This window comes from Columba livia, chromosome 8 (genome assembly GCF_036013475.1).
Source record: "Columba livia isolate bColLiv1 breed racing homer chromosome 8, bColLiv1.pat.W.v2, whole genome shotgun sequence".
Classification (NCBI taxonomy): Eukaryota; Metazoa; Chordata; class Aves; order Columbiformes; family Columbidae; genus Columba; species Columba livia.
In genome coordinates this window covers 23,420,771-23,439,515 of record NC_088609.1, presented here as the reverse complement: position 1 = coordinate 23,439,515, position 18,745 = coordinate 23,420,771, and the positions used below count along the sequence as shown (strand labels likewise).

Here is an 18,745-nt window from a genome sequence, read left to right as displayed (position 1 = left end):
GCTGGGAGAGCTTGCTGCCCGTGGCCAGGATGGGGTGTCTTGAATCCTTTCCCGGTAAAGCCTGTCCCAGACTCCCCACATGCACATTGATGTCTTCCTGAAATCTTATGCCTGGCAGGTGTTTTCCTGAAATGCACTCTTTTGCTTTAATCCCTGTTTAATCCTACAGAAAGATGCAAATAATTTCATAATGTCTCTTTGCCTTGGCAAGTCTCGGGGGTGTTCAAAAAAATCTTCTGTGGCTTTTTATTCACTTACCACAAAAGTGTGTTGGAGTCCCTCATGGCAAGCAGGTTTGAATCTGAAATGCCGCTAGATCAACCGCTTGGAAAGAGGATGCTCTGGTTGGTAAAATTTGAAACAAAATGTTCATTGAGGAAGTATTAGATTAGTCACAGATTAATTACAATTGTCAAGTATTATTCATCTGTAATAAGGGTGAATTTTTCACTCAAGATTCATAGCAAAATAACATTATTTTTTAAATAGAAGTAATTTAAATTGAAGTAAGACCTTCTAATACCACCATCTGTACAACTAAATTACTTTCAGAGTAATTAAATATGCATATCTGGGCTGTGTACTGTACTGATGAAACAAGTTTTATGGATGCAATATGTTTATAAATCCCTTAGGTATTAAAGATGAAAAATCCATGGCATTTTGCATTCATATAACCATGAATAAAAAAGAAATATTTTTTCCTATTGTACAATTTTGGGGAATATATTTTTCTTAACTTTTCCTGGTTAATTAAAATTTTTGCCAAATAGCAAATACGATCACCATATTTATTATTGTGACATTTCATGGGGACTTAAAGCTCTGTAAGAAACTTCAGTGTTGTATGCGTCTGAATTTACGATGGTGACACAGTCACTCATCTTCTGCAGGTTCCCAGGAAGCAGAGCAGCGCAGTGAAACTGAAATCATTATGTTGACTGAATTTGTTATCGCCGGACTCACCCTGCCATGAAATAGCACTGCTCAGCCAATTGGGATTCATGGTCACAGCCCTTCATGGGATCACCAGGGTTTATAGTCCATAACAAATACAAATACAGAAAGGAACAATAACAGTATGATACATCTGACCTATTATCCCACTTGCAAGACTTTGTCATGAGTACTAGAATGACGACTGGTTACATGTTTTCTGTTGTGCAGACGAATGGGACAGTCACGTAGGAAACAGAAACCATGCCTCGAAACACAGCACTGTTGGCATGGTCCTCAGTGACTAAAAGCCATCTTTATGCTTACAACACATTGCTCATGATTTATGTAACATATAGGTATGTAGGGAAGCTTGGGAGGTTTGCTGGGAGCATCTAAATGCTGCAGAAACATCTGGTTAAAGAAAATACTCAAAGTCAGTTGTGCAGAGCACTTCAGAAAGAACATGAAATCCCAGCAGCTCACTACTTTCAAAGTCACAAATACGACCATCTACATGCTACCAAAATACAAGAGCAAACTCAAGCATAAAGACACACAGTTGGCACAACCTCTCTTTGCAAGTTAGCTATTCCATGCCGCACAACAGGACCGATCCTTAGACATTTTATGTCAATGTAACATTTCTTATGAAACACACAGAGAACTCCTGAGGTCAAGAGATGTAGTCTCCCAACAGCGCTTTCATGGTTACCTGCTCAGATTAATTGCAGGAGGCTGGCAATGGACGTAGGAGAATAAATTTCTGTACCCCAAAAGTAAAATAAGAAATGGTGACATGATACAGAGATAAAGAGGACATAGGAAGGGCTTGATTACTCTAACCCTGTGCTAACATGTGAGCCACCAGATTGCGTCACTCCTTTGAGACCTGCATACGTGTATTTTAGATCATACTTTGTGGTAAATGAAGGTGGGTGTCCATGTAGCCAAGAAAACTAGAAGATATGTGTACATTTGACAATCCAGAAGTTATCAAAGTTTGAACAACATAATTTCTGGTCTAGCAAAAGGTAGTAGTTTGACAGATTCAGTTGTACCTGGTCTTAATAATGCATATGTATTATGTTGACTTTCTGCATGTACTTACTTAATCTTTGGATCTCTCTTTGGGTTTCTTGTCACCTTTGTCTCTATTCTGTTCCTGAACCCCAGTTCACAAATAGCCTGCAGATCCCAGCACCTTCTCGTGCTCTGTTTCCAGGGGTTCATTTCTCTGCAGCTACCACTGGAAGACTAAACATGTTTTTTTAGCAGATTTTCTAGCAGGGTTGAAGTTTGAAAGAAAACAAAAGCAGGAATTTGGGTGTGGATGTGCTGGTCAAATCCTTGAGAAACACGCTTTGGCAGGTTGCTGTGTGGGATTGCTCCTAAGAGGGCTATATAAAAGAGACTTCTATAGTCCTCCTGAGTGAACCTGATTTTGAAGTTGAGGTTTGACCTGTAACAGACAATATATACAATAATACTTATTGCTTTCAGGCAGTGTAGTACAGGTTGGAGTTTGAGAGCCTTATAGAAACAGCCCTAGGACAGGAAAATATGCAAAAGAAACTGCATATTCAAAAAGGGAAAAATTGAAATATGGATCTCTATACAGCTTCTGAACACTTGCATGTTAGTGACCACTTTGCCATGCTTACGTCCAGGTTTATGCTAAAACATTCTCAGATCAGCATTATTAGCATAATGTAACACAATTCCTAATAATCTGTAAATGGATCTTCCAGCATATTTGAAAATGCCATGGTAGGACAAGGACATAAAAATCCTCTTGTCTTCTCATGTCACAGTGTCTTGCGTTCAGGATGTGCCTAGTTCTCACAGAGGCTGGAGCATTATTTTCCATACCCTTTTACCCCCATTTATCTTCTAGGTACTTAGACAAAGTTGAGTAAAGAAGCCTTTACCTAAGAACCTTTTTACTGGTTGCTGTGCTTTTAAAGCTTTAAAAGCTTTTGCTGAAAAGGTACCTATTTTCTTATCACCTTTTTTTTTTTGTCTCCAGAAAAAGGGCATCATTTGAAGTTCATTTTTGGCAGCTGTATTTCATTGTGATACATTATGTCAGAGCACATCAGTCACATGAAGATTTTATGGAAAAAAACATACCCTTTTCAGAGGCCCTGCTCTGCAGCCCCCTACAAAACACAGTATTTTTTCAAGGAATTCTTCAACTATCAACAGCATTATGATACTTGAAACATCGTGGGTGTAATGGCATCATCTTACTCAATTATATAGATGCTACTTAAAGAAGAAATATAGAATTTAATGTGGTGAATTTAGTAATTCTCAAAAAAATTGACCATTTTCACCTTTACTGATGTTTACTGTTCAGTGTAGGGGAAGGTCATATTTTGTTTGTAACCAAGTTAATACTGTGCTGTTCTTATTTTACCATAAAATGAGATGCATTCTGAATTCAGATGAAAATGAGGTACCTTGATGAAAGTGTGCTTCAGGTGTCGCACACTAAGCATTGTACATTTCTCTGTGCTCTGATCCTCCAGCACACATAAGATTTCACCTCTTCACCTTTGAACAAGATTGCACTAACTTTGATCTTTTCAATTTTGTTCAACCCCAGGGAAGGAGCAGCTACTTGAAACGTTATCATTTAGACCTTCAGAGGTTCTTTTTTTTTCCTAAAAAAAAAAAAAAAAATGGGGGGAGAATGAAAGCATGAACTAAAATCTGTAGATTTTTAACTTGAGCATCAGCTTTTGTAGCAAGTGTGTTATGCTTTAACATCAGAAGCTGCATCTATATGTAAAGCAAACCAAAATGTAGATTTTAAAAGCACACAGTGTTATTAAACACAAATTTCATTTAATGTAAGCATTTTTCTGCAGTAGTGATGCAGCTAGCCTTTCACAGGTCAAAGCATAAGCTTTGTGTTCTTGCGTCTTTGCTTGTGGCAGAAGCCTGTTATTTGAGCCTCTGTACTTCTGTGATATTAATTCATGATACTGCCAGTTAATCTATTTTTATAACAGTTATTATCTGAGCAAAACAACAAACTAGGATCCTGATTTGCTCTTCAGGTCTGAGATCATGTAACAGTGGGAGCAAAGCTTAAACTATGATATTTTCAAGATCTCACATGCTTTAGCAATATTCTTACAATGATTATCACCGTGTGTCACTCTGGTAGGTTTTTTGCTATTATTCTGGTATTATTTTGGGGTATTTTTTTTGCCATCGCAAACCACTTTTGCACCCAAATACTATACTTAACCATTTTAAACCGCAGAGCCCTATTTCAAACTACCCTTCACCTTCTGAAGAATAGTGTGGCTGTAAGGTCCTAGGAAGTTTCATCAAAACTCTTACATTAATACTTGCTGAAAGTTCACATTTTTGTCCATCGATTCAATTTCATTCTTCCCTAGTTTACTCAGACTTGCATTGTTTCATCCTAATCTTTTATGCTGAGACTGCAGTTGTTCAGGGATGCTCATGCTAAGTAGCTCTTTGTGTCCGTTGTCTTGCTTTATTTTGAGGTTTGCTTTGCACAACAGTGCAAATGGGGACAGTTTCCCCTTCCAGGAATGCGCTGCTTGTTGAATTCACTTCCATTAACAAGCTGTTGGAAGCAAGTTAATGCCACACTAATTTGCTCTAACATCTGATTCTTCCTGCCTATTATAAGAGTTGCTTAGACAACAGATCATCTCGTAAATGATATCTCATGAAAGGTCTGAAGTCCCCTTCCCCCAAAAACTGTAACTACAATTATTAATTCAGAAGAATAATTTATGTAACACTAAAATATTGTCAAGAAAAGAAATAAAGTAAAATATGTTGTTGGTATACTGCACATGGTTAAAACTGTTGAGAGAGATAATCTGTGCAGAGACCCTTGAGTTTTGTTACTTACAAAGACCAAGTAATATATTACTATTCATCAACTACTTATCCAGTCTCCTTTTTTTACCCAGTTTTCTAGGTGTCAGGCAATCCTGGAATCAGGCATCTCAAGTCACATTTCACCCTTCTAGTTTCCATGAAAACGTTTATTTACACGTTGAAGTTATTGGATGTATGTTCTGACAAAGGTATTTGTTTGCCTACATATTCCTTCTCAGGAGCCTTTGATCTCTTCTGGACTGAATCTTCATTGAGACTTTGGTTTGTGACTCTTCATAACTTCTTTGGGCCTGATTTTTCTAGGCCAATCAAATAAGCAACTTCTACAGGGGCCAGCATCTCATGGTCACTGATTGACTGGTACCTGCCCAAATATAACCTTTGGAGGGTCATGATTAAGCCACCTGTGCTCTTTTGTAATAAAGGACATGGGTAGGCTTAGCAGGAAACTCCAGGTTCTCTAACAAAAACCAGGATGTATTGCCAGTATAAAATCCAAGTAAGTGGAAATGTCTTAAACCAGAAGTACTGCTGAAAGAGCAATTATTCATTGTCAGTTTTGGGGAGAAACAATGACCCATTGTAAGACCTGACTTTCTTTGTGTTGCCTAAGTACCTGGTACTGCAGTGTGTGGCCAAAAATTACCTATAGGCGGGACACAGCCTATTGCTTGCAGGCTTCATGGCCAAGAAAATCCTCCTATATCCCAGTGTCTGCTGGCTGTAGTTTCAAGCTGTCAGTGTGTCTAGGAGCAAGCTGTCTGGAGTCTCCTTCTCCAGGAATTTTGCTGCTGGGAAGCACCCCCAGGAAGCACCAGCATTTGCAGGGGACTCAAGCAACGAGTGCTGGTGACAAACTTCTAGATATGTGGGGTTTTGAGGTAGATGTCTCCATCCAGGTTTAATGACATCATTCTACTCCACCTAAATGCTACTCATCTTTCTTTCAATTTTTCTATTTTTTCCAGGAAAAAAGTGCAAAAACACATTTTCATTCTGCGAGACAAAGATTATTCCCTGAAGCACAATGCTGAATTTTTAAAGTAATATATTGTAATTTTAATTTTCCTGATTATATACAAGAAAGTATAGTATAATATATAGGACAATACCTATTTTAAAGGTACTGTTATCTATATATATATATTTTTAGAGTAGTTGGTAGTTAAAAGCTGTCCTTATTGCACTGAGGAAGTAAAATCCACACTTGTTAGGCTCTTATTTCATCCTCTTTCCTATAGCCTCACCTTTCTGGCCCTGCTAACTTTCATGTCCATAATGAACTCCATTTAGCTTCCTTGCAGTAGGACCTTGTCTTTGTTAATCACTGACCCAGCGGCATGAAGCTGCATAGGAGAGCAGGTTTTTTTTTTTCTTTTCCCTGGATTTTCTCTACTTCCTTCAGCAGTTGTAACTTCTAAGAAACTGCAGAACAAACAAATATAAAAGATCAGGAAGACAGCCTGAAAAAGAAAATAATGTTTAAAAGATGTCTCATTCATTGTACTCAGCTCTCCACCAGCTGCCAACTACAGACTGATGGCTGAAATCTTAGAAGAAGTTAATGAGATTAGGTCTTTGGCGACTGATTGCTCGATGCTGTCTTCTCATTCAGTGGCATCAGTCTCTTTTTCTTCTTTTCAGTAACCATATATAAGCTTCTCATGAAGATCAGCTGGGACCTTGTGTTAGAAATCTCATTTAAAACAACTGGAAATGACTTCACCTTGGCCTAAGTCACAGTGTAACAGCCACCTCCTCCTCCTCCAGTCCTGCTGTGAGTTAAAGTTGTTTTCTGGGCCACTACTCTTCTGTGACAAAAGGTCTTGAACCTCTTTCTCATGCCCCTTCTTTGCTTGGCTCAGCATGTGCATCCCTTGCTCTTTGCAAACAGACCTGCATGCTTGCCTTAGCACTGTTCCCTTTTCTCAGCAGCTGGAGGAACTGGTACCTGCTCAGGCATTGAGACTCACATGCTTTAGTTCATAAATACCTGTAGTAATTTTCTGTGCTCTTGATTGTGGGGTTATTTTCCACCTTATAAAAGCAAGGTTTGATATGTCAGATAAATAGGACTCAGCTACTGGTGTATTTATCAAGGCTAAATCATTTCTGCCTGTGCTTGCAGAGTGAGGGCAAATCAGGTGGAAAAGTAGACTAGTAACAATTCATCCTTGTTATGCTGTGGTATAAATGACTACCAGATTTTTGAAGCAGGGGAGAATCAGCCCACCATGATGAACAGCACAAACACAATGCATTCGGGGGAGCCTGGTTTGGGTGGTGTGCCTCCTGAATAGCTGGGAAAGATGAAATGCTAATAGACCTTGTGATCTGCTTCAGGTCAGGTAAAGGTCATCAGACCACCAGAAACCTTAGTGCTTTCCATGGAAATTTTGTGGGATCCCATAGGATCCTGCAGCAGAGACAACTAGTGTGGTTTGGTTACGTGGAGAATCTCTGGTGGGAAACAGAGAGCTGGCAGAGTGGTAGGAGAGGCACGGGGATGGCATGCCAGAGGGGTGGCAAGGTGCTGGGATACCTTCCAGGGCACAGTTATCACCCCTTGCTTCCCCTTGCTTTTTCTTTTTCATGTTAAACACCATGGAAGTACACCTGTGGGACAAAGCTGCTTACTTTGCTACTGGTCATCTCCTTGATCTTCAGTCTCCTCCTAAAAGGCTGCATCACCCTTTCCCAGCGCTGAACACCAGGTTAGATTCAAACACAAGTTAAAAATAACAGGGTGTAAAACCAGAAGGATGCAATGCTGAGTGCTGTGCAATTTCTAGCTGATGCACTGAACCCAGTTCAAACATTCAACAAGGTAGTCTGGCATGCACATAGCTTAAGAGCATATCGTGCTGAAATGTAGGGAGCTATTTGTGTGTATAAGTACATGTGCATGCTAAAGTGCTTTGCTGGGTCGAGGCGAGGATGTTCAGCAGCGTGTGGGCTGAGCCCTTCTAGATGTCTCCAAAGACAAAATGAAAAGAAAGCAACAGTCAGTCCCAGTTACATGGAACACAATCTAGCTTTTAGAAGGCTACTTTTGATAGTTAGGTATTTTGTGTACTGTGGCAAGATGTGAATTATAAAACCACTAGTAATAATGTAGTTCAGTCAGGGTAGCCTTGAAATTAGACCCCTAGCAGAGAGGTTACACTGTATAATGATAGTACAGTACTATTTGTTTCAACACAGTTAGCACTTAAGAATGGGGTTTTTTTGTTAAACACCAGATGTTCTGGTGGCCTGAGTGGTGACTTTAAAAGAAGACACATAGAATGGAGCGTCAAGGTCAACAGCACAAATTAATCTGTATTATTGTGCTGCCGTATTATACTGTATACCCCATATAAGCAAGATCTATGGCTAGTGCTTTCCTTACATGCAACTGTGTGGGGTGTTTCAGTACAGAGATTTTGAGCTTCCCAAACCCTCCAATCCCCCTGAAAGAAATCTGATTCTTGCTTTGATAGTTTAAATTGTAAATGTAACATCTTTACAGAGGATGAGGGATGTGTGGGAATATGACTGCAATCTCACAGAACCAGAGAGACACGCTGCAACACAAATAAATGTATGTCTGTTAATTGTAAATTTTGCCTTTAAGGACTTTCAAAAAAATATCTGAGTAGTTTGTTTGTCTGTGTTTTTCTCTTAACTTAAAAATGTTATAGAGCACAAATGAGTAATCATTTACAAACATTTGAAGTAATGGTTTACCTGAAATAGATACTTTTGTCTCTCTGAGTCCCCCGTATCCTCCTCTTCCCTTCCCTATGACTTCTAAGCTATTGCTGCAAGATGGCAGGATGTCAATGCCCCCAAAATTGAACCTGTGGATTTGTTTTTCTTTGATTTATGGGCTTGTAGTCAATAAACTTTATAAAGGAAAGTATCAGACTGAGCAATCAATCAAAGATAAGCAGATTCTTGTCCTTTAAAAGCATTTCACCCCAGTAAGCAAGGGCCTCATTCATCTTTTACAGCCACTCTTGCAGCTTTCAGCTGAGACAGGACTTGCTGCTGACTGCAGCCCCTCCTGCAGAAAAGTCCCATGTTCTCACATCTGAGCTGAGATTTAAAAAATTTTGTTGCAGCAGTATGCTTCTCTTCCATATGATTTACTATCTCTGAAAGGGCAGATTGTTTGCATGTTTTTACTGAAGGTAAATCGCCTTGCTGAGTAGAGAGGTAAAGCCTTCTATTTTAAACTCTCAGAGTCATGGACTGTTGTTTTGCAGAAACAGTATTCATTTTCTTTGTTATTTTACAAAACAAAACATAAGAAAGGGTTCCTATTTGTTCTTTTAGTAGTATCTGAATTTCCCTTTGAGTAAGGCAAATGTTATCCTGCATGTTTTGCTTCTCTGAAGCACAGATGGTGTGCATATGCAGATTGGTGATTTTCTAATCAATACAGTGACACTTGGGAATATATGTAAGTATTGTAATAATGCATTAGTCAGGAGTGATGTTGTAACACACTGAGATCATACACATAAATCTAAGACACCATGTCTAGACACCCCAGGGAAGATGGCATGCCATGGGTTAGAGCAAGTATTAAGGAAGTGCAATATTTCAAATATGATGGGAAAATAATGCAATTTGCAGACTTTAATAAACCCATTGGGGAATTAATTTCACTAAGGGTACACTCTCTCCCAAAACACCCACGTTCCTACGTTTGCTTCACGGATAATCAGAACGAGAGACACTTTGCCTGCTATCTCAGGCATAAACACAGTACGATATCTATGAATTGTGCTGTATCTTTAATGTACTTAATATGAAAATAATCCCTTTATAGGTAGTGCTTTAGTAGTATAAAACTGCATTATGCAAACAATGCACAGACAGAATAAACCTCAGAGATTCCGAATTTGAAGAGCATGTAAATTAATCTCACAAATGTTGATTTGAGCATACTCAGGGAGTGTGCTCTGCTGTAAAATGACCAATCTAACCTTCCCAGTTTTAATTATTGGCTTTTTGATGATCAAATATTAATTGAAGGTGTGTGATTTGTGGCTCTTTGGCATGTATAAGTTTTCTTTCTCTGAAAATATTTTTTAAAATTATTTTTAAAGAAACTTTGCTGCTTTTGACTGCTTTTGGTATAGCTCCTGGTATATAATTTTAGTGAGCCAACCTCCTTTTAAATTTTTGCCAGCTGATAACTACTCAAAAGCAAGTAACTTGCAATACTATGCCAGGAATGCTGTGATAAAAATGTCAATTTAAACCTGGCCAAGGATGACAATCATAACTATTTCTAAGTGAGAAACTGGAACAGAATACATAAGACAATAGGACTTTTTGCTTTTTGCCAATGAAATATGTGCTGGAACTCAAGACGTCCCTGCAATGATAACCCTCACAGTCAAAACTCCACTTAAAAGCTGGCTGCATTGTTAGCTCATCATCTCTCGTCATCTGAAAAGCTGATAGTAGAAAATATTTAATACATCTGAACACTTTCAATTGAAATATGATCAGTTCAAATGCTATCTGTAATCAATCCTAATAACTCTGCAGCTACAGAAATTAGTGAGTGAGGGAGCTCAGGTTATGCAAATAGTGACAATGGTTTATATCCTGACCAATTGAAATCTGTTTCAGAAGATAAAAGGTGCGTACATGAGCATGGAGTAAAACCAAACATTTCAGCATTTTCCTCTCCCTTCATGGATTTGTTCCTCTCTACTCTATAAAGGTGCTGATCCAGAATCCTGTGTTTGGTCAATAATCTAATGTGAAGATACTTTGAAGCCAAAACCTGAAACAGGATGGCTTGAGACATAAGTGACATTTTAAAATGTACAGGAGATTCTTGGGAAAGGTGGGTTGTCAGCCCTGGGACCATGGTGTGGTAGGAGCTCTGTGAGCCCTCACCACAGATGGACCTATAGGTAGCCCACCTCCTCCTTCAGAAGAATGTAAAACACCCCTTACGCTTGAGCTCTTCCCATTTCAAAGTTAGGTTTCATCTTCTAGGACCCTTCAGGAAATCTGGATGGGCCTCAGGGTTTGTGCAAGGGTAGAAATACCTCTGCAAAATAATAATAAGGAAGAGCTTTCATGAATCTCCATGGAGATTTCTTCCATCTGAGCATCTTCCAAGGCCTTTACCACAGTCACACCAGAATGTCTCTGTTTTTAGACCAATCTTCCTATCATCTTCTGCCTCTTCCCATATAGCTGGCACTACCCAAATATTATTATTATTCTGTATTTTATATTCATTTGCACAGTCCTCATTATAACTGTGGAGTGTCAGTAGCACATTAATGATCATCCTTTAACCTTATTTTTGCTCTCAAGAAATGTTTTCTAGTCTCTTCCTCTTTCCTTTGTTTTCCTGTACTCTGGTACTTGATCTTTGTTGAATTCTGCTGTGTTTCTACTGGCACTTCATCCATGTAGATTACTATCATCTTTTGTCTTATGGTATCCAAAGCCCACCCACTTTAATCAGTATCACATAAAAATGCACTAATGTTTTAATTTGGAGATGGTTTGCTAATACAAGTTCTTGTGACTGGAATGCGTCACAGTCAGGTTCAATAAATATATTCCTTGCCATTTGCTAGAATACAAACTGAATCCTGGATTCTTCTTTTCTGTGGAAGCTACTGCAGTTTTATTTTAACATTTTCTTCCTGTTGGATGAGTCTTTGTTGTACTTCTTGGTATGCATGAAGAACTTCCACTCAGCAGCTTCAGGTCATATACGTTCTTGTTTATAACACCTGGTTGCATCCCACCACGTCTGCCCTTCAGCATCACACTTGCACTCCTCCTCATGGAGATGCGCCACATAGGGGATGGGGTGAGGAAGCTGGGCTTACTTTCTCATTCTGTATCCATGTGTGTTTTGGATCAAAACATCCTATGTATCTGGTTCTCTTGCTGCAAGGGTGTAATCAGTGACACTGTCACTAGCCTGAGCTCAGCAGAGGACCAGCCGTGGTTAGGGACAAGGCAGATGGAGGTGGACGCTGTCGGTGCCGGCTCCCGGCTGCCCAGAGAGCACACAGCCATCACCGGACTGTCGGAGACGATCGTTAAAGCTGGTCATAAAGAATAACTTGTCATCCTGCAGGAATATCAGACGCTAGACAGAGCACTTTAACCTTCCTTGACCTTTCACTGTGCTCTTCGACTAATTAGATAAAGAGGAGTTTTATTGGTGTTTCTCAATGAAGATCTTTTACATGACAGTTTTGTGCATCTAAGCAGCCTAATGCCTTATGTTTTGTAAATCAATATAGCTTTATCTATTTTTAAAAAGCTAGAAATGTTTTTCTAGGCCTTTAGATAATATTGATTTTGTTTAGCCTGAAAAACTATTTAATTCTGAATTGGCTCACCTTGTTAGTCAAATACAGATCTTGGATAAGTCCAAGCATGATTCTTATGCATCACATTACTTTTATCTTCTGTGGTATATACAAACCTGATGTCAATGAGTTGAGAATAGGATCTCCTGCACATAAACCACATCTAAATTTTCACTTTATGGAAGTTTTTTAGACTCTGGGATTTAACTGACAAACACAAGAAAGCAAAATTACAGCAGACTGCATAGCCCCATTTTACCTCGGATAGTGCAGATATTATGGGAGAGTAATAGGAATGTGCAACATTAAACAAGCCTTGAATAGTGTTATATGGATTGCACTGGTTAGGCTAAATAGACAAAATTTAAAATTGATTTTATATTTGCATCTTGAATATACATTTTTTTCTAGTCATTATCTTCCATCATTCCAGCCTTCCACCATTCTACTGCTGGAAGAGCAAGTACTGTCATTTGTGATGTTCTGAAGTAAAGATTTTAAGACAGGATAACAAAATAATAATATTCAAGGTTAGGGTCGTTGCTCCATCTGTTGCCTGCTGTGTTTGACACAACTAATATTATACTGTGTGTACAATGAAAGGACCAGTACAGTGATGTTTCCTGCCGGTGCTTCAGACACTTCTAAAGGCACTTTTGAACGCAACTTCTACAACCCGTTGACATTTCCTTGCCATGTGTTCTAGACTTTTGTATCAGCATTGTCTCAGTTGCCATTCTGAACACCTACGTGATGTAAATAATCCAATTCTCAGCACCAACATTATTTTAAAATACATTTCTTATTATCTACCTCTATGATAAGTTTCTTATACAAACCTTTGGAATGTATGGTGAATAAATACTCATTTAATCTGTTTACATATAAGGCACAAAATCCTGATTTATTTGCCCTCTCATAGCAAACTTTGACACTTAGGTACCAAAAAGATTATCTGAAAATTGATTCTGTGTAAGCACAGAATCAATTCATATACAAATTCGGGTGTGACAGTGAATTTCAAGGCTCATTTTTTATGTTAATGTTAAACAAACGCAACTGAAAAAGTGATTGTTATGTTTCTCTGTTGAACTTCCAGGATGTTAGTTTGCATATTACTACTTGCAACTAGCTTTTACATTTTTATTGTTATTTGCCTTTCTCAGTTAGTAAAAAAAATATCAGATTGCTCAATTACATTTTATGTGGAAAGAAAATAGGAATTAAGAAGGTCAGTCTGTGACTTTTTAAGGAAACAACACAGAGAATCTAAACAAGTTTAATTCCTACTTCCAGAAGTTGTTGTATAATAGTGTTTTCCTAAAGCACAGCATCATCTCATGGCTTTAAAAATCATCATGTGAAAACTACACAAGCCTATTTTGTATAGAAACTTAACAGAAAGTATTAATTTCTTCTTGTCAAGGGGATGCCCATAAGAATTTGTGATAGGCGTCTAAATGCGGAGGTAAGTAATAAGCAGGTATTGACTTCTATTGAGATCAGTATCGAGATTTGTTGACCCAATTGACTGAAGAGTAGGGCAGTAAATCTTGTTATTGGACAAAAAAAGCAAAAGTCAATATATGTATTATTATAAACATTTTTCTTTTGGAGGAGATAATAAGGGTGGAGTGGTTTAAGACTTTAGATTTATATGGCCATGATAGCATACAGCTTCTCTTATTTAGTCAAAGGATAGAGAATGTCTGGATTTTTTTTTCTAATTTATTTATTTTTAATACAGCTTCACCAATCACACCAAAGCAGTAAAGCCTGCATCAACTTTTACATCATAAACCCTTATTCTCATTGGTTTATAATGCAGCTATAAAGATTATTTTCAGATTGAAATTTGGCCTGCAAGCCCTTTGCCTAAGAATCATTTTTTCCCCAGAAGGGTGAAAGAAATAAAGATGATGTATTGAACTATTTATTGACTTTTAGAGGAGTACAAAAAAAAAAAAAAAAGAGAAGTGTTGTGATTTTTATATAATTCTAGATGTAGATTGTATTCTTTATCGAATATTATTTTCTGCATAAAGTAAGGATTTACTTGATCATAAAAGCGGAGACTGCAAATGCTCTTTCAGTGCTTTCAAACACTTGCTAACACTAATCCATGCCTCGTACTGTAAACAAGTATTTTATTGTTCTTTTATTGTTCTTCTATAAAAGTCCATTGCAATACGCTCTGGTCAGTGTATTATATTTTAGGTTATTTCTTCAAAAAATAAAGAGGAGATAGAGCACAGGAGAAAATAGAAACCCATCCAGCTGAAGATATTAAGCTTATTAATTAAAACCACATACATCCCATAGTGAGAGTGACTTTGAAGAAATAACTGCTGAATTACTATTTTATATCTACTGGTATCTCAGCTACCAGGAGAAATGATCCTTCAATACCTCCAAAATTCTCTAACAAAAATAGTGTGTTGTTTTCCATTGCAGAAACCATCTGCCTCCTGCCTTCCTTCACAAGACCCTCTTACCTTTTCTCAGGATTCAGGAGCTTGTACTTATTTAGGACATTCACTGAATCTCTTTAGCAGCACAGAATATGATAGATGCGTCAAACATATCCTTTGCTGTTCACACTGGCTGGACTCCAGCTTGCAGTCCTTATGGTGGGGCAGTCTGCGGCCAAGTCCCCATGCAGCTGCTCGGAGCTCATGGTGGGACTTGTGCCTGTGGCATGTAGCCAGAGGGTGCCAGGCACGGCTCCGCCAGCAACGCCGGGCCGCTTGTGGCTGCAGGGATGAAGTTTCCTTCTGCAGAAGGCAGAGAGGAATAATCACCCATCCAAAACCTGGGTCTGAGCTCTGCTCCTTGGTGAGCTGCTCTCTGGTGGTGGCACTTTGTGTCAGTTGCCTCCTGTGCTTCCACATGGGTGGCCTTGCTTATGATGGTATTCAAAGCTGTGAGTTACCCCACTCTGGCCTACAGCTGGGACCTTTCCCAGCTGTGCTGCTTCTTATCCCTCCTGCAGCACTGTGGAGTGACCAATTTGGAGTTTTTTCTTCTCTCTCCTGGTAGATGATGGACTTTGCCCTCCTTGGAGAAGTTATTTTCTTGGCTCTGCATAACCTCAATGCAGTATTATCATGGAGATGAGGGACTTTTCTGTCAGGCCTCAGCATCTTGAAAGAGACCTTGAGAACTGTATCTCCCACAAGAGCAGTATTTCCAAATTCAGTACAAAAAACAACTTACTCTGAATGGAATAATATTTCCTCTCACTGTTTATGCATGTTCTGTTCTGAAAACGTACAGGAGGGAAGGACAATGGTCTTATCCCCAGTTTTGCCCTATAGGAAACATGCATGCACAGAAATCTTTTTTCTCTGATGAAAATGGTATGACCTGGAGGTCACAAGGCTGACAGGTGTTTAAGGCCCCTTGACTTTTGCCCTTGAAATAAAAGACTGAAAACACAGACACCCTCCCCCCCCTCCACCCCCAATAATGAAAAATGCCATACCTATTTTTTTCTCTATAATATAGGGTGATCATTGGTACTTATGCTGTATCAACAGTGCATCTGGCTGGGGATGCTGGTGTTGGCAGATGCTGCAGTGCCCTCCTCCTGAACATAAATGAGAAGCTCAGCCCGTGGTCTTACCCAATATGAACAAACAGACTTGGACACATTTCCTTATTTCACAGTAAATATATAAATTACTCTATTTGAGTTTGGCCAGAGAAGGCTGCTATGAAGAAGTTTGGCTTAGGGTATCTTGGGCTCTAGCTGTAGTCAACCAAATTAATGGGATGTCCCATTATGTCTGATTCTTCCCATTCCCTTCAAGATAGTGTACTTCAAGATTTTTCTGCTAACATATGCAGAGAAACAATTTCTTTCCTGAAGTAAGCATCTCCCTGGGAGTGCACTAGGTTTTCAGAAACCACAGCATCCAACCGTGTTTTGCCCACCTTATTGTAGTTTCTGTCTGTTGACTCTAATGAGTTTAAATCCATTGCCATTTCCAAGCTATTACAAAAGCTGTTGATGAAAATCTTCTACAGCTACAAAGTGCCCCCAGATTTATTCAAACCTACTTAAACTTCATTCATTTCTGCTCACAAGACAGTTTCCAGCCTTCTTCTATGGATATGCATGCTGTTTAATGGCACATGAATTAGCATGTCTACTTGTTGGTGCTGATGTGGTAATACTGGCAGTTGCTGATACAGGCCATTAGATGGAAATAAAAGATCTCAACTAAGTTAATGGTGAAAAACATCTGAATTTAGTAGGAGCAGATCTGAGGATATAAAGTGAACTTTTGATGTAGTGAGCTTCTGCATTGTCAGGTTCTGGGTTGTGGCTTCTTGGTAGTGGGAAGTTTTTTTCAAATTATGTTTTTATGTATTTTTGTTTTAGAAAATCATCTGGTTTTTGGCGTATGAGCTGTCCAAATGACTTTATGTCTGCTGGTCTCCACTTAATATGTGCTTATAGCAAGTGAACTGTAAGCTGGATTTGTGAAGTAGAAGGGAAAATCCACTTATGATTACATCCTTTCTGTGAAGCTCAAGCAGGGCAACTCTGCTCCTTCTGAATGAGATACGCAGTTTTGAATAATATCGATTTTAAGCACAATGTTAACAGATAATATAAAAATATTTCTTGAACTGCTAAACACTGAGCTGAATGTCCAGTCTGAAAATGGAACTTCTTTTCTAATTTGAAAACAGAGTTTCCGTACTCATTTTCCCATGACTACAACATTGCTTACTTTCATCATAATGAAATAATGAACTATTTTTTATTTACAATACAAGGTAATATGATATCAGAGTATTGTCATGCAGACACATGCATAATGTGCCTTTAGAAGAAATTTACTAGGATGGTTTATTAGCATTGATAAAGACAGACAGACTGATTGTTTTGATGACAGTTTGGTCTTCGTGATTTTCCACAGTTCAAAAATTACTGTGCTTAAGCTAGAGATATGCAGCTCTCATCATTGTTTGCCAGGGTGGGATTAATAGTAATGTTAAGCCAGACAAACTGGTAAAGTAACTTGCTTTTTTAAAAAAGATGGTCATAGTGGGTTGTGTGGGTGAAAATCTTTCCAGCATCACAAGGCGTGTAAATCCAGAGGACATTTTTATTGTAGTCAGTGGGGGATGTTAGAAAAATGAGAAGTTGAAGAAGAAATAATGTGATTCTAGCTGATTCTTGATCTTGCTGGGGGAGGCTGTGCTTTGATTTCTTTCAAGAAATCACAGTGCACACCTGTGGTATTATATAAAACATTACACAATTATGGGAATAACACCCTGAATTTCCCCCTCTAGCTCTGGCCCAGCCCACCTCTAATGAAGCAGCATGTGTGTGCTGTCTCTCATGCAGATCTGCCTTTGTGGCTTGGCTTGCAAGTCTGTGAATCTATACTTGTTGCCCATGACGTATATTTTCTGGCATTGCTCTTGGATATTTTGGGGAGGAAGACTAATGGCATTTCTTTAAAACAAGTTCACTAGTCAGGCCAGATTGTTGTCTTCTCTTTCCTCCCACACTTGCAGCCTTATTGTATTTAATAGCACAGTTCAGGGCTTTCCTCTCTCTGCTCCCTGTCACTCAGAGGTATTTGAAAGAGGATTTTTAAATGGCTATTTTTTTGTGCTTAATCCTTGATCCCTTCTGCCCCCTGCCCAAGCTTGTTTATTCACTGGAAATAGCAACGTAAGTCCACATTTTACAGCTCTAGTTTATAGTAATTTTCTTTTATGCCTTTCAAGTATAAATGATTGTTCAATTCAGACATTCAAAATTAAAGTGAAGTTGCCAGTGGAAATGGGTGACTCATTATATAATGAGTGAGGACAAATAAAAAGGTGCCTGCATACAATAATCAGAAGATATTGACTTTCGTTGAGGTCAGGATTGCAATTTATTAGCCCAAGAGGTAAATATTGACTGAAACTTTAGGCAGCTTTTTTTTTTTTTTTCCTCTTTCCTTATAGCCCAAAGAAGACTGTAGAGGATTTACTGAATAACTCCATCTGCCTGCACAGTGAGATGGACACTTATGCATTTTGCCTGCAGTTTTATATTCTTCTTTTGTTCTGGCTCTCCCAAGAGCAATATAATTTATAGCACATTTTAGAGAAATAATTAAAATCATGCTAATTGCTGTTTCTTTGTCATTGATTCTGCTCTTGATCAACCAGGCCTTTCTTCTGAAACAAGTTTTAATTTTGAGGGCCCCAGCCTGGCTGTCTGCATTTTGTCTCCTGCCCTGGCCATATCCCTCCCTGATGTCTCAGAGCCCATTTTTTTTTTGTCTAAAACCAGCAGAGTATTTCAGCAGCTCCCAGAAAAGATGCCCATGGGAATGGTGACTCCTTGTGCTGCTGAAATCCTGTTCACTCTCCAGAAAGGGCTTTTCAATTGAAACATTTGCCAGCTGCAGAGAGCCTTGTTTGGCTAAAATCAGCACACTGAAACTGCTATTCTGCTATCCTTCTTGGAAAACCAGGCTTTGCCAGGTTTCATCCATCTTTGTGTCATGCTTCTAGTGGGCTGCAATGTAAGTCTGCATCCTCAG

At 38.7% G+C, this 18,745-nt stretch overlaps 1 long non-coding RNA gene across 1 annotated transcript in view; it reads left to right on the top strand.

The window, feature by feature from the left end:
* LOC110361624 (uncharacterized) overlaps window positions 1–18,745 on the top strand; it is a 160,217-nt gene that overhangs the window by 102,842 nt on the left and 38,630 nt on the right. The window contains exon 12 of the long non-coding RNA XR_010474367.1: window positions 6,475–7,544. This is a non-coding gene — a long non-coding RNA (uncharacterized LOC110361624). The remainder of the gene's footprint in view (window positions 1–6,474; window positions 7,545–18,745) is intronic.